Genomic DNA, 23,584 nt, shown 5'->3' on the forward strand with positions numbered 1-23,584 from the left:
TGCTTCTGGTTTGGCCCTGTACAACTAAACTGAACTAGGTGTGCTCTCACTTCTACATGACAGCTTTTCAGATCCTTGAAGAGAGTTCTCATATTTACTTTTTCTTGAAAAGCACCAATTCCCTAGGCAATCTGAGATGACTTTCTTCTTTTTGTTTTCAGCCATTAAATAAACAAAAATGTTCTTCAGGGCAGGGTGTTTTAATCTTTTTTTTTTTCCTGGTCATCCATAGATACCTCTGCTAGTCAGGTGACATCTAAAGAGCCTTTTTCAGAATAATGTTTTTAAATATATAAAATAAAATATTTGGGATTATAAAAGGAAGCTGATTAAATTGAAATCCAATTATCTTTATACATATATATATCATATAAATCAAGAAAGTTCTTTTGACTAGAATGTAGAATATTGAAGGCAAGTAATGTCAAGTCAAAGATATATATAAACCCACCAAGTCTATTGACCTCAGGCTAAGAACTTCTGCTTTAGGAATTAAACATGCACACACATACACACTCAGTCGTAGGTAAGCACACATTTAATACCATATATTGTAACAACCACTGCATCAATGACATTATTTTACAATGTTCTTATAACCCCTTTGGATGGTCTCCAAAGTCTACATTAAAGTGAAGCATACATTCAGTGTGCTGGGAAGAGATTTTTAACTTCATTTTTGTATTTTTAGGTTTTCCTTATGTTCTATTAAGGCAATGTATGCATGATCTGTATTATCTTGCTTTAGTCTTAGAGCTGTGGAACTATGGGTTTGAGTTCAGCATGGAAATACTCAGATTTTAGGAACCGAATTCCTCTGATTTATGAGGTGATTAGCTTTGCTCTAAAGACTGGAAAGAAAGGAATGCTTTGATCTTTCAAACACCATGCATACCTTTCCAGGTTCACTGTACAAAGGGCGTGTCTGCCTATTTTAACTAGATTTCAGGCATAAAGGACTGGGAGGGTTTAGATATACATTATTTCTCTGTGTGACCATTGGAGAAGATGGGTCAAACAGAGGTGCCTTGCTAAATGGCTTGCTAAGGACACTAATTTTGTATTCTTTGAAACCAAGTTAAGTAAGTCTATCGTTGCTATGACAGCTTTATATATTAGCAATTTTTCCATTTCTAAAGGAAAAAAAAAGAAAGTAAAAGATCCCTCATGGCAATATGAACAATGGCTTTGCTGCCTTCAGGCTTCAGACCATCCCTATTCTCTATGCATCATTATTGTAGCTCTCTTGGCCCCAATTTCACATCTAGCCTGTTGCAAAGAACTATTTGATGGGATTCCCTCTGAAAATAGGGTAACATTCACCCACTCCTTAATGCTCACTATCAAAGGAGGTCAGCTTATTTAGCAGAGATGCATTTATCATTCTCATGTCAAACTATGTAAAGCACTAATAATATATTAAGATATTATTATATATTATTAATAATAATACCAATAAAAACAAATAATTAATAAATAAAAATAGAAGTGAAGAAGACAATCAATAGGAAAATTTGTCAAGTCCTTAGCAGTTCCCCAGTTCACTTTGGATTGTGGGAAGAACACTTTGAATTGACATCTTCCATTTGTGTGTGAAGCCTGCCCTTCGAAGAGATTATAGGGCAGCTGTGTGCCTGCAGCCATAGGAGCTGGAGACATTAATGATGCTTAAGTCAACTACTTGGCTCTTTTGGTTTATACAGTCATATTGAGAGTTTCATTAGCATAAACAGAAGATAAGTGCCAGCTATGGCTTGACTTGTCTTACTCTACCCACTTTAGACTATTAACAGAGAGAAGTAGTTCACGTTTTCTTCCACAATTCAGTTCATTCAAGATGACAGATTTTGATCAGGAAGAGACCTTAGATGTAAATTAATCTAGTCTCCTCATTTTATAGATCCGGAGACTTGATCTTAGAGAGATTATGTGACTTTCTCAGGGTCACCCAGTTTAAAAGTAGCAGAACGTGGATTCAAACCTAGCTACAAAAACTCTAAATTTAGCACTCTTTACATTGAAATGTATTGCAACGTAGCCAAATAAATGATTACTACATGTAGAAGAATAAATCTGCTTATTGCTAACACTTGATGCGGAGCTTTTTTTTGGGGGGGGGGTAAAAATGGTTTTCCTTGGTTGTTGCTAGATTGGAAATTGTATAGAACTGAAATTCTCATTATTGGCGCCATCTCTAGAAAAAAATTTTTGAATAAAGAAAACAATCCTTAGGTAAAAGACACAAGCATGGGAAAACTTACACAATATGATTAAAAGTGAGTAACCAGACCAAAACAACAGCTATATATAGGAACACACACACACAATATGATTGACAACAAGACCAGTCCTAAAGAAGAGACATAAGAAGGAAGCTAGCATCCCCTATACCCCCAACACATGCCTACCTTCTTTGCAGAGGCAGAGGACCAAAGGTGTGGAGCACTACTCTTTGGCTTTGGAATATTTTTGCCCCTGTTTTATTCTTCATAATATGGGTGGATTTCTGGAAACAAGAAAAAAGGAATAAAATAGATTACATAAGTGATATAGGAACAAAAGATATTAACAATATATTTTAAAATTAAGATTCTAAGAGACCTTTTATTGAGACTACTTGACATTGTCTGAAATGACCAGAGAGGTAATAATTGCTATTGGGAATGGAAATGACTATCTCTAAGAACTCTGGATCTGCTGCTGCTAAATTGTTTCCATAATGATATGATCAGAGTTCTCACTTCATTTCTGATATTCACAGTTCTTACCATCCCTCCCCACTACTGGTCCTTATATCTCATTGAAAAGTGGAAAAACTTCTGAATTTGGAATCCTGGGTTCAAATCTCAGCTCTGTTACTTACTGCCCTGTGTTGCCTTGGGAATTTAACTTTTGGGGCTTTAGTTCCCTCTACTGAGAAATGAGGTGGTTGAACTAGATCCTTGTTCTAGTCCTCTTTGGCAGCTAGGCGTGTCTGTCCTTGGGCAAGCATCTGAGCTTCCATTTTCTTGACTGTAAAATAAGGAGTATTTTACATATAATGTCTTTTTCAAACCTAAATCTGCACATATGAATCTAGGACCTTGAATTCTAAAGACTCTTCCTGCTTATTTTGTTCTGAATATCTTGACAAATGTGAATTTAGGCATCTCTAAATTAAATTGCAGGTGTTGTTCCAGGCCTTTTTACAGAATAATGTGGGTGGGATCTGTTGAATTAGCAAGTTCAAAACTTGACTGGAGTTAATATTTTAACTATTGTGTCAATAGGTTTAATGGCAGTCTGTTTGTACATTCAATAATTCTTAACAGAATGAAACCAGATTTCTGTTACTTCACTAGATGCTATGGGTTTTTTTTTTCTTTTAAGACTCAATACAGGATGAGAAGTAGAAAAAGCTTAGGTGAACTTAAGATAAATAGAATATATGTGTATACATGCATAAATGTGTATGGGTAGCCTATTAGCAAGAAGCAAATGAGTAGTTATCCTTTTAAGCCTGTGTATAATTGTAATACTTTCTGTCCTCTCATTTTTATATTCATTTCATTTTGTGTTTTCTGATTTCCCCCCTTTTCCTGTCTTGTTTTTGAAGGGCACTATTGATGGTAGATATAGATTTTGCAGGTGAGGTTCTAGAATGTTAGAGATTGTGACTTGCCTAAGCTCATACAGCAGTGGCAAAGACTAGAATTTTACTCAAATCTTCTGACTTCAAGCTCAATATTCTTTCTGTTATACCAACTGTCTACGGGATGACAAAAGTAGGCTACATCTTGGGGCAATGCACTAGTGAAAGGAGTCCTAGATCATTTATGTGATGCTTTCCTGAAACTTTTGGCAAAACAAGGTATGTCATGTTATTCGTTCTATGAGGACTGGACCATTTGCTGGTCTCTGGGGATGGGCAGTTCAAGAAAGGCAGCAAGGTGACATAATGGATAAAGTGCTGGACCTAGAGACAAGAAGACTAGAGTTCAAATATGGCCTTAGACACTTACTAGCTATGTGACCCTGGGAAAATCCTTTAACCCATTTTGCCTCAGTTCCTTATCTGTAAAATTATCTGGAATAGGAAATGGCAAACAACTCCAGTATTCCTGCCAAGAAAACTTCAAAGGGGGTCACAAAGAGTCAGATACAACTAAAAAAAATGACTTAAATTCTAGGCAGCTGATATAAGTGTCCCCATGTTTGACCACTTGTTGACTTGCCTCTATATCAGGTAGTTACTGTGTACCCAACACTTAGCTTGGTCTCCTACATTTACAGTTAGGAATGCAAGGTTAGCAAACTTTTGTCTTGGCATAGTTCATTTAATTCAGGTATGCAATATTAGCAAACTCTCCTAATCATAGTATTCTTGTGGTTGCTAAAGTTGGGCATCCATCCAGATCATCCATTGATTAACTACTCCTAAAGACCCCTTTCTATTCAATATTAGTAAACCTAGCACAGTACCTGGCACATAGCTAGCACTGAATAAATGCTTATTGATTGACTGAATGACTGAATGACTGATTGACTGGCTAGTAGCTTGAATCAAGGGATACCTGGTGGAGAATTCAGTTATCTTATTCCCTCTGTGTCTTTGCCCTTGCCCATCACGTGGAATTTTCCCTTTTACTCAATGACACCTCTTAGGAGATGAGAACACTGTGGGTAAGGAGGTACCAAGAAAGGGTATAAATGTTCAAAAGATCACAAGTCAGACTCTTTGTTAGTTATGCAAGTGTGACTCCCTTGTCCTGTGGTCCCATGAGCACACAAAGACAATGGTAACTCAGGTGGATGGTGTGCTGTTACCCCCACTGAGAGCTAAGATCTCCTGAGTCTCTGTCCTTATATCTTGATTGTTGCTGTTGGGCAGATCATATAGTATATAGTATAGTGGTAGTCTCTCGGTGACCGAGTATAACTATTGTCTTTGTGCAGTTTCATCTACGGTGTACCCTCATGTGGCTTTGGAGTCCAAAGGCTGAGGCGCAGAGTTTGTGGCACATGGGGCCTGGGACGCCAGTTATTATGGGAGGTGTGGGTGTGGCCTGGTGTCAGCGTTCACGTCGACGTCGTTCATCTTCAAAGGTGGTGGCGGCCTGGTGAATGTGGGCTCGCCAGCTGCTTCTGTCAGAGGCAGCGAGTTCTAGTTGTTTTGGTGTCATGCCAGCCCACTTCAAGTTGGACTTTAGCTGATCCTTGAATCTTCTCTTTGGTCGGCCTTGTTTCCTGAGTCCGCCTGACAGCTCACCATAGAATACCTGTCTTGGTATTCGCTGTGGGTCCATGCGGATGACGTGTCCAGACCATCGTAGCTGGGTTTGGAGGACCAGGACTTCACTGTTGGTGGAGTTGGCTCTGTCGAGGACTTCCTGATTGGTGATTCGGTCCTGCCATCGGATCCTCATGATTGGCCGGAGAGAGCGTTGGTGGAATTGCTCCAGCTGCTTCATGTGCTTCTGGTACAGTGTCCATGTCTCACACCGTACAGGAGAGAGCTGAGGACCACTGCGTTGTACACTTTGAACTTCATCGCAGTGCTTACACCTCTGTGTTGGAGGACTTTGCAGCGCAGCCGCCCGAGTGCCTGGCTGGCCTTTTGGATCCTGGCATTGATCTCGTGGTCTAGGGACCCATCGTTGGCAATGGTGCTGCCCAGGTATTTGAAAGTGTTGATGTTAGAAAGCTGTGTGCCGTCGATTGTAATGCACGGCTGGTTCGTTGGCCTCCCTGATGCAGGTTGGAACAGCACCTCTGTTTTGCTGAGGCTGATAGTCAGGCCAAACAGTTTTGTTGCAGTGCAGAACCTGTCCACAATGCTTTGGAGATGATTTTCTTGGTGGGCCATGAGAGCACAGTCATCTGCAAAGAGAGCTTCCAGGATGAGTCTCTCTGTTGTCTTTGTTTTTGCAGTCAGGCGGCGAAGGTCGAATAGTGAGCCATCCAGTCGGTATTTGATGTAGACGCCCAGGTCTAGATCCATCACAGCATGTCGTAATACTTGGGTGAAAAATAGGTTGAATAGTACCGGAGCAAGGACACAGCCTTGTTTCACGCCATTGGAGATGTTGAAGCAATGGGAAGTCTCTCCACCAGATAGGACTTCCCCTGTCATGTCGACATGAAAGAGCTCGATCAATTTGATGAATTTTGCTCGGCAACTGAGCTTGCTAAGGATCACCCACAATGCGTCCCTGTTCACTGTGTGGAATGCCTTTGTCAGGTCTATGAAGACAATGTAGAGACTCACGTTCTGCTCAAGGTATTTTTCCTGCATTTGCCTCAGCATGAAGACCATGTCGATGGTGCTACGATCTGGTCGGAAGCCACATTGTGATTCAGGCCGGTTCTGCTCTGAAACAGATGACAGGAGTCTGTTGAGTATAACATGGGCGAGGATCTTTCCAGCAGTGGAGAGTAGTGAGATGCCTCTGTAGTTGTCATAGGCTGCTCGTGAGCCTTTGTTCTTGTATAGGGCTACAATGGAGGCATCTCTGAGTTCTGGGGGCATGTCTTCCTCTTCCCATGTGCTGGTCAGCACTATGTGGAATGCCTGGAGTGCCTTTCCATTTAAGGCCTTGTACACCTCGGTTGGGATCCTGTCTTTACCGGGTGCCTTGCCTGCACTCATTTGTTTAATGGCTTTTTGGACTTCCTCTATTGAAGGAGGGACGCCAAGTTGTTCAATGGTGTGGTTTTGGGGGATCTGGTCAAGGGCGCTTTGGTCAACTGAAGAGGGTCAGTTGAGAAGCTGACTGAAGTGTTCTTTCCCCCTGTTGCTGATGCCTTTTTTATCTTATATGAGAGTGTCACCTTCAGAGGATAGCAAGGGAGTGGTGGTGGGTTTTCATGACCCATAGACAGTCTTGAGGGCACTGAAAAATTGTTTGTAGTTTTTCGTATCAGCAAACCGCTGGATTTCTTCTGCCTTTTTTTCCCACCATCGGTCTTGCATCTTCCTGATCTCACACTGTGCCGTGGCTTGGAGAGACTTGAATCTGTCCTTTTTAGGAGCAGAGTTTGGGTTATTTTGCCACTCCATAAAGGCTTTGTTCTTCTTGCTCAATAGGTCTTCAATAGCAGTGTTGTTCTTGTCGAACCAATCCTGGTGGTTGCGTTGTTTTGGGCCTAGGACTGCCTTTGATGTTTCCTTCACTACGTCTCTGAACTGGTTCCATTTCTCGGTTGAGCTTCCAGTGAGTGGTCCCTTGGCAGACAGCTTGTCGTCCAGGCAGGACTGGAATGTTTGCAAATAAGATGGATCTCTAAGACAACTTGTAAAATGCGCGAACTGCCTGGGCGCATTTTGGATGGCGAGGTGCAATGCGCATTTGAAGAGGTGCAATGCGCATTTGAAGAGTCGTTCTAACCAATTGGTGGTCTGTCCAGCATTCAGCTCCTCTCATGGCTCTGGTGATCTTTACATCCTGGATGTCTCGCCAGTGTAAAATGATGTAGTCAATGAGATGCCACTGTTTTGATGTTGGGTGCATCCACGTTGTTTTATATTTGTTCGCCATTCTGAACACAGTGTTCATGATGGTGAGTTCGAACTCTGAGCATTTGCTGAGTAACAGTAGGCCGTTGTTGTTCATTTTGCCCATGCCGTGTTTGCCGAGTACTCCTTTCCATCTTTCATGGTCCTGTCCAATGCGGGCGTTGAAGTCTCCCAGTAGTATCAGCTTGTCATTTGTGGACACTGAGTGCAGGACGGCACTCAGGTCAGAGTAGAACTGCTCGATGGTCTCCTCTGTGCTGGTCAGTGTTGGGGCATATGCGCTGATGATTGTGGCATACTGGTCATTGCCGAGAGGCAAATGGATCTTCATGAACCTCTCGCTGATGCCCACAGGCAAGACTGGCAGCTGTTTGAGCAAACTGGTCTTGATGGCCAGGCCAACACCGTGGATTCTGTCTTCATGTGAGGCTCTACCTTTCCAGAAGAAGGTGTATCTAGTGGTGGGTTTGCTGAGTGATCCCTCTTCTGGTAAGCATGTTTCGCTTAAGGCTGTGATGTTGATGTTATATCGCGCCAGTTCTTTACCCATTAGAGCTGTTCTTCTCTCAAGTCTTGGGGTATTCTCTCTGTCAAGTAATGTCCTGATGTTCCATGCTCCTAGTAGGAGTTTCTTTGTATTTTTTCTTTGATTTCGACCGCTTAAAGGGATGACCTTCCAGCTGCGGTGTGCTGACCGGGTGTTTGTAGGGCAGGCAATGTTTGGGACAGCTTTTCTAGTCCCCTCCCTTGATTAGGGTGAGCAGTGCTGTCCTAGAGAGGGCTGCTCAGTCGCCCAGGATGCTGCTGAACATCCCTGCTGCCCACAGGGCCAAGTGACCACTGGTCCATGGGCAGCCTACGTGTAGGATCGTGACTACAACTGCCAGTGGTCACCTCCACCTGTTGCGTCACCACTCCCCCATCGCCGCAGGTCTTGAAGAGGGAGAACGGGGTTAGGATAGATGAGTGTGCACAAAGATACTTGTGCGTGAAAATGATTTAAGTGGAAAAGCCAATGCACAGAGACAGTACCACTCTCTCGGCGTTGGAAGCCTGGGTCCAGTGGCACAAAAAATTGTTACGTCTGGAGACTTCCTCAGCTGCATTGGATGGCCGTGCTGCCCTTTTTTGCTCCAACACGCCCTAAGCACTCCACAGTGCTTTGCTGCGTCGCCCTCTCAGCCGTTGACCCTTCTTGTTGGTTTCTTCCATCTGTTCAGCCGAAGCAGTCTTCACATGCTGGGTGAGCAAAGCCCTGGTTCACCAGGGGTCGACAACCTGATGGCTACCCTCACAAGGTTTGGACGGCCTGTCGAAGCCGTTGCCCGGGGTGTGGCCGCTGCCACATGCTAGCAGCTACTGGGAGCCACAAGTGAGAGCTGGGTGTCAGGTGAGGGTCAGAGGCTGGAGAGCTGCCCTAGGAGGGCACGACAAGCCCTACACCCCAGGGCAGATCATAGGGATGTTGAATAGAATCTTTTCTCTGCATCTACATCTCTCTGCAGAACAACTTCATCTGCTCTCTTACTTATGACAATTAATATAGAATATATGTTTTAATATGTGCATAGGACTCTCTCTCTCTCTTCTTATCCAGAACTGATTCCAGACCATTAACTTTTCAGAGTATAGGACCACCAAGTGTCTTGGTTTCTATAGGGATTATGATCTAGCATCATCTAGATAGATCTTCCACCATTGCTTCTATTTGCCACATATAGAAGAATATGGATTGTCACAGGTAGCAACCCAACATTAAGATCTCTGAAAATGTTCTTGTGATTTCATGGTTTCCTATTTCCTTTTCCTTTTGCCTTTGAGAAAGGACTACCTCTCTATCATTTTTGAGCTTGAGTAACAAAGGCACTTACAACAGTTCACTTCCCAGTCTTTCTGTGTTCCCTAGGTCCCCAGATTGTGAATAGGAATTGCCCCTCAAGGGCAAAAAGCAGTGAGAAACTGAAATCACCATACACCTGCCTCAGTGCATTTGCTAATTTTTGACATTCCACCATTCAGTTCCTCTTATGACTATTTGAGAAAAGGGATGCCCTCCACTCACCACAGGGGTGAAACATTGAAGAGACACCTGCTATTTTCACGTCTCCCTAACATTTCTTTTCTGAAGGAAGGATAGGTACTATTGTCCTTCTTTTGTAGATAGAATAAATGAGGGAACAAAAGATAAATGAATTATCCTGACTCAGCTGGCTAAGAAAAACAGATCCTAGACTCAAAACTGGTCTCTAAACTTCCATTTTTGTTTTTGTTTTACTTTTCTTTGTCTCTCCAGCATTTATTACAGTGCCTAGTGTTTAATAAATGTTTTTTGACTGACTGACTATATTGTTCAAGGTTACTAACTCATGAACTATTCAGCCTTCAGCTGGTACTATTTCCTTCCTAAACATTTCCATTGGCTTCATCCCAGCTTATAACCACAAGTACAAATGGCCATAGAATTATTTTTCTTTCAGATCCCTTGGCCCAAAATGTAATTTGATGTATGTCTCATTTGATTTTATATAGAATACAAAAGGCCAGTAATGTCTTTGGCAATACTACCTCAGTCCTAATGAACTGGAAGTAAAGGTGGGATTTAAATGTCTTCTGAAGACAATTTGTTACATTAGTTTTTGCCTTCTTAGGAACTTCCTCCCATATCCATTTTTCTTCCCAAGAAGTTCATAGAGACAAATAATCAAGCCAGAGTTCTTCTTAGATTATATATTCTGTACTGTTGCTGTCCAGGGGTAGTTTCTGAATGATTTACCTTTTCTTTCCAAGTAGAACCATCTGCTTTGTGTAGATAGCTGATTGAGTATAAATCCTAGCTAAAGTATGGAGAAGAGTTCAGGGGAAAGCATCTATCTACTCAGCCATTCACATTTCATTGACCCAGTGAAAAGTGTACTAGGTCTGGGTTCAAAAGACTTGGGTTCAAATTCTGCCTTTGACACTTTGTAATATATGGGACTGTGAACAAGTCCCAATATTCTCAGTTTCCTCATCTGTAAAAGAAGGAGTTGAATTATATGGCTTCTGAGGTCCTTTCTAAGCTCTAGACCATGCTCTTAGATTGGATTCATTACCACCTTTCTTAATTTTCTGTGCTCATTCTTCAATTTTGTTATGGATGCTCCTTCCCATGGAATCTTTCCTGCCTTCTCTCTGCCTACCCACATCCACTCCAGAGAAGTAGACTTGGAATATGAAAAGCTTTGGATTATGGCCTTAGTTGTACCATTAAGCTGTAGGACCTTAAGCCAGCCACTTTTCTTCTCCAGGACCCAATTGTTGAATGGATTAGACTATATTGTTGTTTGTTCATTTTCAAAGAGGACCAATGACATCACAGAGTGATGACTTGTGTATGAATTGGATTTAAGTGAGGCAAAGTTACACAGTCATCAGCTTCATCAGTCATCAAAGTCCAGTGGCAAGACAAAAGTCAGGACATCTGATAATGGCTCAGGATTTAGTGGATGACCTCATCATCTTCCATGTTTGACCTAGCTCTAAGTGCTCCACAGTGCCTTCACAATTGTGGGAACAAATTGTTCTCCTCTCTCTATTCCAATGGAAGAAGTTTAACAAAAATGTTTGGGTAGACTCCCCCATAATTCACCAAAAAGTTTGTGGCCCATTGATTACCATCAACCTGGGTTAGTCCATTTGTCAAGATGGTTTACCAGCTATGGTCACTGCATGTTACAGCATTGTGGAGTCACAGAGTAGAGTAGACTCCAAAGGTAGATGAGCAGCCCTGAAAAGGGCTTACTTCCTCATACTAGAGGTGCTAGTCCTCACAACCCATACATTGGACTAGACAGTATTAATGGATTAGATTAGAATGTATGAATGGATTAAACCAGTTAATATGAATGGATTAGAATTCATGGCATGAATGAGTTGGACTAGATAATATCCTAGATGTCTTTCAACTATAAAATCCCATGGTTCTTGGCACCATTTGATGGCATCCTTGATTCCTCACTTGCATTTACTCCCCATGTCCAATCTGTCCCCAGATCTGTTGCTTCTACCTTAACAGCATCTCTCATATACACTATCTTTTCTTCTTTGACATTGCCACTTCTGCAAACCCTTATCACTTTATACCTCTGTAACAATTGAGCATAGAAGTTCTTGTCCCTGCCTTAGGTGTCTCCTCACTATGATCTTTCCACTATGATCTTCCAAAAGTACATAACTGATCATGTCACCTTCTTACTCAAAAAAGTCTAAGAGGTCTCTCCTTATTACTCCAAAAATCAAATAGATAATTATTTTTGTCTTTTAAAGCCTGACCCTTTCCTATCTTTCCCAAAATGTTTACATTTACAGGACCCTCTAAGCATTGACACTGGCCTCCTTGTACACAAAACATGCCTCCTGACTCTGTGCCTACTCATTACCTATCTCCCATGCCTGGAATGCCCTCCCTCCTCTTCTCTACATGCTGACTTCCTTGGCTTCCTTCAAGACACAGTTCAAATCCCATCTTCTACAAGAAACTTTTCCTGGTGCTCCCTCCCCAACTCCCAGTGCTAGTGTCTTCCCTCTAAGATTATCTCTCCCTTACACCACATATATGTTTTATATACATAGTTGTTCATATATTTTTCTCCTCTATTAGAATATGAATTCTTTGAAGGCAGACATTGTGGTTTGTTTTTGTTTTGTTTTTGTTTTTGTTTTTTTGCTATTCTTTCTATCTCTAGTGCTTAGTCAGAGCCTTGGCATTTATTGGGAACTTAATAAATGCTTGTTGACTAACTGTACCGAGGAACAGAAATACATGTGGTGTTTCTGGATGAGGCATGAAAGGAGAACTTGAGACCAGAAAGATCATGAACTAACAGTGGCGCTTTTCCTACAGGACTTATCTTCCTTTCTCTTTTTTTTTTTGTTAAGCCTCTTTGAACTTGGTTTGCCTTATTTTCTGATTGAAAAAATGCATAAAATTATTTACATCTGTGTAAAATAGTTCATTTTTTTCTTATCAAGACTATGTGTGCTATATGCATGCCATCTTGACCTCATGATGAGCCTTTAATACAGCACATGGTTAGGTAAAGTTAAGTTCATTTCAGTTACACAGCGTTGAATTGATTATAGATTAACACCATGATCTGCCCTTTGTAATTGCCCCCATGTTTTATCCTTAGGTCAACCAACTCATTCTTGACATAGGGCACTGCATATACTCAGCCCTTTGTAGAGATGCTTGGTGGATAGATAACTGAACCTGGAATCAAGAAGACCTTACTTCAAATACAGCCTTACTAGCTGTGCGACCCCGAGAAAGTAATTTAACTTCTACTTGCCTCAATTTCTTCATATATAAAATGGGGATAATACTAGCATTAATCTCCCTGGGGGTTTTGTGAGGATAAAATGATGTAGTATTTGTAAAGCCCTTAACACAGTGTCTGGCACTGTTTCCTTCCTTCCTTTTTAAGCCACAACCAACCAACCCTTTGGTTTCATATCAAAACTACCACTTCTACAACTCTCCTAATCTGGGTACAGTGGGGTTTAGAGAGAGTAGCCTGTTTTATCTGACTTCTTTACAGCTCCTCTTTAGCAATTTCTTGCATTCTTTCTAGTTGGATAAAAAATATCCTTGAATATTTACTTCCTGTTCCCAAGTTTTTCTTAACTGACTTCCTTCTGGTCAGCTAATGTTCCTTTCTGAAATGCCTGTGTTACTGCCGCTCCAGTCTAGATCAAACCATCCTTTTCTTCAGTTCCTCTTTTTCTAAATTATTTCCTTTTTCTCTTCATCTCATTACTGCATTCTTCCCCCCCCCCTCCAAGTTTTGGGAAATTTTATTTAATTAATTAAATTAGAACATTTTTCCATGATTACAAGATTCATGTTCTTTCCCTCCCCTTCCCCAAACCCCCTCCTGTAGCTGATGCGCAATTCCACTGGGTTTTACATGTGTCATTGATCAAGACCTATTTCTATATTATTAATATTTGCACTAGGGTGATCATTTAGAGTCTACATCCTTAATCATATCCTCATCAGTTGTTTTTCTTCTGTGTTTCTACTCCCACAATTCTGACTCTGAATGTGGATAGTGTTCTTTCTCATAAGACTCTCAGAATTGTCCAGGATTGCTGCTAGAAGAGAAGTCCATTGTGTTCAGTTGTACCACAGTGTGTCAGTCTCTGTGTACAATGTTCTCCTGGTTCTGCTCCTATCGCTCTGCATCACTTCCTGGAGGTTGTTCCAGTCTCCATGGAATTCCTCCACTTTATTATTCCTTTGAGCACAATAGTATTCCATCACCAACATATACCACAATTTATTCAGCCATTCCCCAATTGAAGGGCATCCCCTCATTTTCCAATTTTTGGCCACCACAAAGAGCGCAGCTATGAATATTCTTGTACAAGTCTTTTTCCTTATTATCTCTTTGGGGTACAGACCCAGCAGTGCTATGGCTGGATCAAAGGGTAGACATTCTTTTATCACCCTTAGGGCATAGTTCCAAATTGCCCTCCAGAATGGTTGGATCAATTCACAACTCCACCAGCAATGAATTAATGCCCCCACTTTGCCACATCCCCTCCAGCATTCATTACTTTCCATAGCTGTCATGTTAGCCAATCTGCTAGGTGTGAGGTGATACCTCAGAGTTGTTTTGATTTGCATTTCTCTGATTATAAGAGATGTAGAGCACTTTTTCATGTGCTTATTGATAGTTTTGATTTCATCACTGCATTCTTGATTACACACAATATGCTGAAAATCACCCGACAGTGAATCTTGGCTAATTACTCAAGAATAACATTTCTAATATTCCAGTAGAAATGTAGCAGGAAAATAAAAGAAAGAATTGATTATGCTTTTTTTTTCAGTTTTTGTTATAAAGGCATGGACTGATTTTTGTAGATAACCCTTCTTGGTCTCCAGGATGACTGTTGTTGATACTAGGGAATTCTTTAACAATATTTCCATAGGGTATATACATCATCCTCATAAAAATCATACTGTAATTTGAGTAATGTTCAAAATCTAGCAGTGACTTGTGATGGGAAAGCCCAGTTTTCACAAGCTGTGCTTCTAAACTGGATTCACAGTAAAAGAAATATTCATTAGAATCACTCCTGGTTCATTCTTCTATTAGCTATTTCTACTTTTAAGCAAGCTCAGCAGTGTTAGACTAGATTAAATTTCCCTTATTGTGGTTTTTAATCTTCAGTGGATAGTTAATACCTTCCCAGGGATTCTAACTGAGTCAAAATATCTGACTTGGAAGGGACCTCTGAGGCTACATGAACAGGAATTGGTTTACCATGTCTCTTGTTTGTCCTTGGTTTTTGGAGAGGACCAATGGCATCATGAATGTGCTAAAATAATGTCCCTACGTATCTGAATATTTCCACTGATGGGGGAACCCAGGCCTTTTGAAGGTAGCCCATTCTGTGGGAGAGCTCTTGGTAACTGCTGCACATTACTCCCAAGTCTGCTTTTTTAGGTCAAAGTAAGGCATACTTTAACAATCTATCAGTCAGTCAACAAGCACCTGCTGTGTGCTAAGAGCTCTCAAGTTCTGAGCATGCAAAAAAAAAAGAAGTTCCTCTTATCTAAGAGATCTTATCTAAGAACTAGCTTATCTAACTTCTAGTCTAATGGGGGAGACAACATTTAAGTAATTAAGTAAAATAATCACAGATAGAAGACAAATTGGAGAAAACCAACTGATATTGAAGACAAAAATAATCCTTGTCTCCTCCCACTCCAAATTTTCTCCTCTAGGCTAAAGATGAGTTTTTTTTTTCCAAATAATTCTAAGAAGTCATGCCTTTCAGTCCTCTCTCCAATTATTCTCAAATCACATTCCAATCTGGTCTTATCTTCCTCTGAATATGCCTCAGCTTGCCAATCTCCTTATTAAAAATATGGTACCCAGAAATGAGCACAGTCTACGTGTGGACTGATCATAGATGAATTCAGTGAGGCTACCTAGATGGATATAGAGATATAGGTGTGTTCATGTGTGTGTATGTGTGTCTCTATATATACATGTGTGTATATAAAGACATGTACATACATTTATATATATACACACATATGTGAGAGGGGAGAGGTTAATTTTTGTCTTCAGTTTCAGTTATCTCCATTTTATCTTGCATCCATAATTATTTGTACATAGATGTTCACATGTCATCTCCTCCATGAGACTAGAAGCTCCTTGATAACTAGAACTTTTTCTTTCTATGTTCAACGCTTAGGATGGTGCCCAACACACTGTAGGTGCTAGCTTCTAAATGCTTGTTGACTAATAAACTGTTAAGTACAGGTTGCTTTGTTTGGTCCCAGAAAATAGTTATGTACACATATGCACATAGAGACATACAAGCATGCTAAGTAGAAAAATCTTACTCATTACAATTTGTGATTGTAGTACAATTATTAATGTGATTATTTATATAGTCTAATATAAACATCAGAAACAGTGGTAGCTAAGTGGTTAGAATATCAGGCTTGGAAAACCTGAGTTTAAATCCAGCCTCAGATACTTCCTAGCTGCATGACCCTGGGCAAGTCACATAACCTCTAATTGCCTGATAAAAGCATCCACTGGATCAGGACATGACAGACCACTCTATCATCCTTTCCAAGAAAACCCCATGGATACCTGTGGGTTAGGATATTGATCATGAAGAATTGGACATGACTGAACAACAACAACAAAACATCAGTATTACATTAACTTTTTTGACTGTTGTGTGATATCCTTGATTCAGATTGAATCTTCAAGCCACTAAAACTCCAAAATCTATTTTTTCCTTATGTCATTTTCCTTTGATCTTTTATGCCTACCTCGTGGCATGAAAATACGGGAAAGAAAGGCAATTGTGAGGATGACCATGAGACAGGTCAGTGAAAAAGGAAGAGAAGGGTAACAAAGTTCCATTGAGATTGTTCAGTCAGTGTCCTCCCAGACATGACTGATGAGCATTGGGTAAATGATAGGACTGAAACTAGTACTGACATGTTTGATTTATAATCACAAATGAGCCTGATTTCTCCTCTTTTTGGCCTAGACAGTGTGATAAAATGGGTTGGGGAGTGCAACAAAATCGAATAGAAGCTCAGTTTATGTCTAACCATTTGTCTGTCAGCCCTGATGTGTTTTTTTTCTTCCCTTTTTTTAAGCCAAGAGAAAAAAATCTCACTACATTGGACTATTTTCCTTGGCAAGAAGGGCAGACACTTCCTTGAGGAGCACACAAAGATAACATAAAACATCTGCTTGGAAGGACTGCTGCTTCTATGCAGCTGAATTTTCACTAGTGATAGATAGCTCAAGGCATCTCTGAATTTTTTTTTTTACTTTCTTTTGAAGAAGGGAAAAAAGAGGCAGAAAGTGTAGATATGCATATAAAGAGGTGAGAGTAAATCCAGAGGGAGGGGTGCCTATTTTTCAAAGTTATCATTTCTATTCCTTCTTGCTAAATTGTAACATGTTTTGAGACTACTTTAGAATAGGAATATTCTCAGCCCCTTGCCAAAGGAGAACTGTCCCATGTGTGGGGGTTGTTGGATTTTTTTATGAGCTATTGTGAATGAATGATTTTTATGACTTATAAAGGGATTTTCACATGTGTACCAGATAATTCAGAGCTCAATAGACAAAGGACTCAACAGACAATCTCAGACATAAATAATAGTTTTAAAGAGGAACATGGACATTTCATGCCATTAATAACATATTCTCAGGTCCCCCAAAGGATCAGCTGAGTGGATTAAGTTTCATTTGTGTCCTGGGGCAGGTGGAAGTTCTTCAAACCATTTTGCACTGATATGCTCTTTATATTACATTTCTTCAGCTTCCAGGAATCCATAAAGCATCAGCTCCATAATCACAGTTCTGCCTCATCAAAGACAGTAGAAGGAGGGAGAAGTAGGTGATCTCTTCCACTACTTGGAACAAAGAAAAGATCACCAGCCCCCCTCCTTTTCTCTCTCTCTTCGATGAGACAGAGCTATCATCGTAGAAGCTAAGAGCTTATGAATTTAAGGAATTAAAAACCGAACCACACTTCTCTCTTGGCTTTTTATCAAACTCTTCTTTCTGAAATACTGCCAGATAGAATAGCATGAAATAGGAGGAGGGAGAGGGGAGAACCAACATGACCTGGTGAATACTTCACCTTTGCTATTCCCTAGACATAGGCTCCGGCCAACAATCAGTAAGACCTTAATGCAGATTAATTCAGGGTAGGACGTGGAAGATTTGCCAGCTACTTGAATGAGTTGGCACATTCTTGGTCAGCGCTCTGGTGCCCTGAGAGGCTGAACTCCCAGTTACCAGAAATAATTCTCCAATAATTTCTCTCCTCACACACAAACAGCTTAAGGTCCAGGGCTTAACCAAGGCTCGTTTATTCATTCAGACATGTTTACTTTCTTTTCAAAAGAAAAAAAAAGAAGGAAAAAGAGAGAGAATGCACAAACAGCTACAACTTGATCCTTGGTCATGTTTTGCATTTTGAGTCTTTTCTTCATTGTAGCCATCTGACCCAGACTTTTTCTTCTTTCTCTGAGTGGGTAGTCACATCTTCCTCCTGACTTTGTAAACAGTGTAAAAGAAATAGTGCCCAGAGGCTTGAGTAAATTATTTTACTTACAGGGTAGGCTAGAAGAGGAGATTTTGAGGTCGAGATCAGAAGGTTTAGAGGACAGAAAAGCAGAGCAGGAAAAGAGGAAGAAGGCATAAGAATAAAGGCAAGAGACTTACTGGAATTTTTATCAAACTCTGCTAGGGGGAAATGATCCAGTCAGAGCTCAGTGCCAAATCAATATGATACCTCCTGTCCCCTGCCAAGGAATTATGATGGAATTCTGTACTAATGGGGCCCCAGAATAGTTATGGACACATAAGAATGTAAATTAATAGAGGATGGGGAGAACTCCCGTTGCAGCTTTGCCATTCCTAGTCAAGCTGTGACTCCAGATAGTCTAAGGCGGTCATGACCCTGTCCCTGAGAAATTGTCTTAATTCACATTTGGCGTTTCCCACTATCACTGAAAAAGGCAATGCCATTAGAACAAGGCTAATAGACACATTCGTGAATTCAACAGTGCTCTGTTGGGGGTATAATGGGGAATGACTAGGGATGTGGGGGAATAAGTCTAAATGTATGTTTATATGTTTTTTGCCAAATTCCTGATGGCCCAATATCCCCTAACCTACAATTGGAGCTAAAATGCTTGCCTCAGTAGTTAAGTCACAAAATGAGACCTTATTATAAATAATAAATAAATAATTCTTCAAATCAGAGATGTTCTTTTTACATGCACAGAGCTGTTTGAAAAGATAGCTGGATGACTTTCATTTCCTGGCAAAGTTTAACTTAAAACACTTTAGACATAAAATATTAGAAACTTTTAGCCAAACCATTAATATTGTTTGCCATTAACTTGTATAAATCAAATAGTGGATGTAAATTAACTATTGCAGTATTGTCTGAAACAAGAGGAGAATAAGATTTTGATATTAAATAGAAGAAGATATTGTTTGAAAATCTTATTCATACAAAATCAAAATAAATCTTAACAGTCTATTCCATGCAAGCACTGTGCAAACCCCAAAGTGTTATAACTGGAAGAAAAACTTAGAGATTATTTATTTTATCACCTACATAGAGCACTCTATAATTTGACAAATGAGAAAATTGAGACCCCCAAAGAAGTGACTTATCCAATACTCTATAGCTAGTAAGTTGCAGATCTGAGATTAGAGCCATGTCTTTTGTCTGTTGGTTTTGAGCTCTTTACCAGGATGACCAGAAAATTATAACCTATGTGTTCAAAAAGTGTATCAGTAAGAGGTGTTGAATTTATGCTTGGGTCAAACCAAACCATTACACTTTGGCTTATGCTCATTTAATTAACAGGTATTAAAGAAGGCAGTTAAGAAGCTTCAACTTCATGAGTTCAAATCTGGCCTCAGACACTTACTAGCTATACCCCTGGGCAACTCATTTAAACATTAGTTCTGCAAACATAAATTGCTGCACAGCTGTTAGTCTGCATGGGTAGGCACAGATCCTTCATTGGAGTTCCCTATATCAATGCAATCAAAGGTCTAGACCAGCCCCTCCACCCACCCACAAAACAAACAAAAACCATCAAGTACATCTTGCTTTCTGCTGTTTTCCTAGCACTTTTCTAAACACTTCAGAGTAGTATGGATGGATCTGGACTTTCATCAGGATAGATATGATTCTTCCTTCCATTACGTAAATTATAGCTCCTGTGCACTTTCTCAACTTTTGCAAATTTTTTTTACATGTTATGCTGTAAATCCTTCTTATGGCATCCACCCAATGTGCTCACTTTCTTTTACTGTTGTTAGAATCCTAAATTGCCTATTTGTGCTGTCCTTCTGTTTTCTGTCATTCTGTATTACTGGTCCACCTCCATTCTCATTCATTCCCATTCTCAATGATGTCTTTTGTATCATTTCTTGAATAAGTGTTTTATTTATGTTTAGCCTACTTACATACACCATGGATCTTTATGTTCTGAACTACTTATAATTTTCATCCTTTTGGGATCACAATGTTTCATAGTTTGTAGCATCCCTGAGAGAATATTGGTGTTAAAGATATATGTTTTTCTGAATCAGGAGAACATTATACACAGTAACAGCAATACTATAGAATGATCAACTGTGATAGACTCAGCTACTCTCAGCAATGCAATGACCCACAGGGGCTTCTGACAAAGAATTCTATTTACCTCCAAAGAAAGAACTGTTGGAGTAGGAATGCAGATCAAAGTTATACTTTTTCACTTTAGTTTATTTGGATTTTTATTTGGGGGTTTTGCTTTTATATGATTGCCCTCTTATAAACATAACAATATGGAAATGTTTTACATGATAATACAGGCATACCCCAGATTGAATTGCTTGCCAGCTTAAGAAAGGAGGAGGGAAGGCAAAAGGGAGACAATTTGGATCATATAACTTGGGAAGACATGAAAATGTGTTATTACATATCAAATAAAATACAAATTTTTAAAAGAAATAAAAATTAAAAATATGATTTTACAGCAGCAAGAATTTAAATCCTTGAAAGTATCACATAATTTCCAATCCAGACTAATCACCTTATACTACTCAATTCTGGACCCAGCTCTTTGTCCATCTGCAATATTTGTCTAAGAAATGTATATTTCTGTCTAAATATAGATATATAGAAAGAGCTTAGATATTTCTCTCAGTCTGTTCAATGAAATCCATAGCAATGAGAGATAGTTAAAACCATTCACACTAGAAAAATAGAGTAGATGAAAAGGGAATATCTGTGGGCTATGATATATTCTTAGGAAGACAATCTATTGAGTCATTCTTTTTACAGACATTTTGTTATCTCTGTTTATTAATATAGATCTAGATACATATCTAATGAGAGAGAGAGAGAGAACACAATGACTCTTGAAAGAATAACTTAATGGACTTCCCCTTCTAGGTTTACCTCGTGATATAGGCAATATGCACTTTTCCATCCCCTTTATTTTTCCAGAAATAATTCATTTTTTGCTATAGACTTCATGAAGCTTTATAGTATTCTGAGGACAGTTGCAGTGCTCACAATACCATCTTTGATTAGGAGCATTTGAATAATCTTTGCAAAAATAAGGTGTTCTGCATACACTGAGCTATGGGAGTTGCAAGACCTATATGAGATACACTCCCTGTTTGTGAAGAAGTTAATATAGAGATTAGAAAAGTTAAACTTAATACATAAGATACAACTGGAGAACAACACAAGACGTTTTATAGTGTCATGTCTGATTATTTCATCAGTGTTGAAGTTGGTCAGAATTGCCTTAATATAAAGTATTTTTCCTGCTTTAAAAAAAGCATATGAGGGGGCAGCTAGGTGGCTCAATGAAAGAGAGACAGACCTAGAAATGGGAGGTTCTGGGTTCAAATCTAGCATGAAACACTTTCTGGGATCCTGGAAAAGTTATTGAAACCCCCTTCTGCCTTAGAATCAATATTGATTCTAAGACAGAAGGTAAGAGTTGTTTTTTTTAAAGCATGTGATTTGGAATCAGTTAAAGAGCACGTAAGGTTTTCTATTCTAGGGCCCAAACAGAAGTAGCAGCCGTGGCTAATAGTAAGTCTGATAATGCTTATTTCGTAACAAAATATTATCAACACAGCCTTGACAATAGAAGACTAATCCATACTTGAACTAGACCAAATGTTCCACCTCTGCTCTATATAATGATAATGACAATAATTAATAAGTCATTTAATTATATATATATATATATATATATATATTATCTATATACGAATCTATAGAATATTAAATACAAAATAATAGTAAAAGGATGGGGACTTAGCTTTAGACAATTTCCATTTTGAAGCCCATCAAAAAAGATGTGAAGAACAAAATGACAGCGATTATAACCCGTCCTCCATGCTTTGAAGAGAAATGACAAAATCAGAGAAAGCCAGGCAGGATAATAATCCAACAGGGACTGTGTACTGTGAGGCAGCAACAATGACTGAGAAGGCTTGGTAGGAGCCCTGAAGTACTTACTAATTGTGTTTCACTGATACCACTGATTAGGTTAGTCAGTGTGAGTAAACTGCTTCCTTGAGTCTAAGAAATAAACAGGGTATAGGCATGGGGATGTCCACTGATCTAACTCAAAACCACTGTGAAGATTAACTTGATAAGTAGAATGGTGCAATGAGTGGCACTCCTTCATGTTCTGGTACCATAAGATGGCAAAATGCATCAGAACAAATCAGAAATAGCAATATCCGACTTGTAAGAAATGCTTTAAAGCTTTATGGCACGGGCCACTAAAGGGGATGGACTCAAAGGATGCATGAAAGTGACTAAAAATATAAATGTCTTCATTATGCACAGTAGTATATCATAGTAACACAAGAAATAGATCTTATCAATTTAAGACAAGTATTTCATATTATTTTTGTCAATAGTATCCTCAGCTGTAAAATACATAACAATATATTATATACATGGAGGCAGGACATTTTGATTCACTGAAATGAACAGATATTGGGGAATGAATCAGAAGTTGAATCAAATTATGTCATCAAGAATTTATTATATGCCTACTGTGTGCCAGACAATGTGCTAAATACTGGAGATTGTTGTTGTTTCTCCTTTGTTCTCAAAGAGGACCAATGACCTCATCAGAGTGATGTCTTGCCTTGCCCATGAATTGAATTTTAGTGAGGCAAAGTTGCACAGAGTCATCAACTTTATTCTCTTCCAGAATCATCAAAGTCCAGTAGCAAAGCACAAGTCATGAAGACTGGTGATGGACCAGGATGCAGTAGATAACTTTGGCATCTTGGATGGATGTGTGACCAAACTCTAGGTGCTTCACAGCATCTGTTTTAGCCACCTTTATGGAATAAATTGTTCTTGTCTACCTATTCTGCCAGGGAACTTCACATGCTTGGGGCTGACATCCCCTAACTGATTGATGAATTTGAGACCTCTGAATACTAGACTCTGATTACAAAGAAAAAGTCATTTCCTGTTCTTAAGGAATTCAAAATTTATTAAAGAGGAAAAGTGAAAGAACCCAAAGGACCTGAAAATCTGCAGTTAGCACAAATTCCTTCAATCCCATCTTATAACAAAAGAGATGCCTCATATAATTTTGCAGAGGTGAGCATAATCAGAATGGAATTTTAGAAAACTTTTATAGTTCAATGACATGAATCCAAACAAAGGTCAGTAGTATCAAAAACAATAATTAAAAATATCCATCATCTGCTGTAATCATCTTGTGTAAATGCATTTTCTAACAATATTTGACAAAGATTATAAATTCAGGAACTGTATGCAATAGTAAATTCTATGACCATTGCAGTATTGGGCACCATGAGAGGAAAGTTGAAACAATCCTGGAATACTCCTTAAGGTCAAGCACTGAATACTACCATGGCAGAAATAGTTTTATAAAACTATTGAAGACCGTTAAATAACATTGGAACTTTCCATCAATATCTAGCTAGAACATGATATACAAATATACATTTATAAATTCAAAAA

The 23,584-nt window shown here is 39.4% G+C and overlaps 1 protein-coding gene and 1 long non-coding RNA gene across 5 annotated transcripts in view; one reads left to right on the forward strand and one right to left on the reverse strand.

Moving 5' to 3' along the window:
• LOC103094964 (uncharacterized) overlaps positions 1 to 10,792 on the reverse strand; it is a 20,790-nt gene extending 9,998 nt beyond the window's left edge. Inside the window, exons 1-2 of one of the 3 annotated variants that reach the window (XR_001623320.2) lie at positions 10,740 to 10,792; positions 2,409 to 2,506 (exon numbers count right to left, since the gene is read on the reverse strand). This is a non-coding gene — a long non-coding RNA (uncharacterized LOC103094964). Of the gene's footprint in view, positions 1 to 2,408; positions 2,507 to 4,553; positions 4,674 to 10,590 lie in introns of those variants that run through there. The other 2 variants (XR_001623318.2, XR_008913738.1) reach the window with 2 other exon arrangements.
• The window catches only part of MOB3B (MOB kinase activator 3B), a 251,259-nt gene that overhangs the window by 178,759 nt on the left and 48,916 nt on the right, over positions 1 to 23,584 (forward strand). The gene's annotated exons all lie outside the window — the stretch shown is intronic.

Source organism: Monodelphis domestica, chromosome 7, assembly GCF_027887165.1.
Source record: "Monodelphis domestica isolate mMonDom1 chromosome 7, mMonDom1.pri, whole genome shotgun sequence".
NCBI lineage: Eukaryota > Metazoa > Chordata > Mammalia > Didelphimorphia > Didelphidae > Monodelphis > Monodelphis domestica.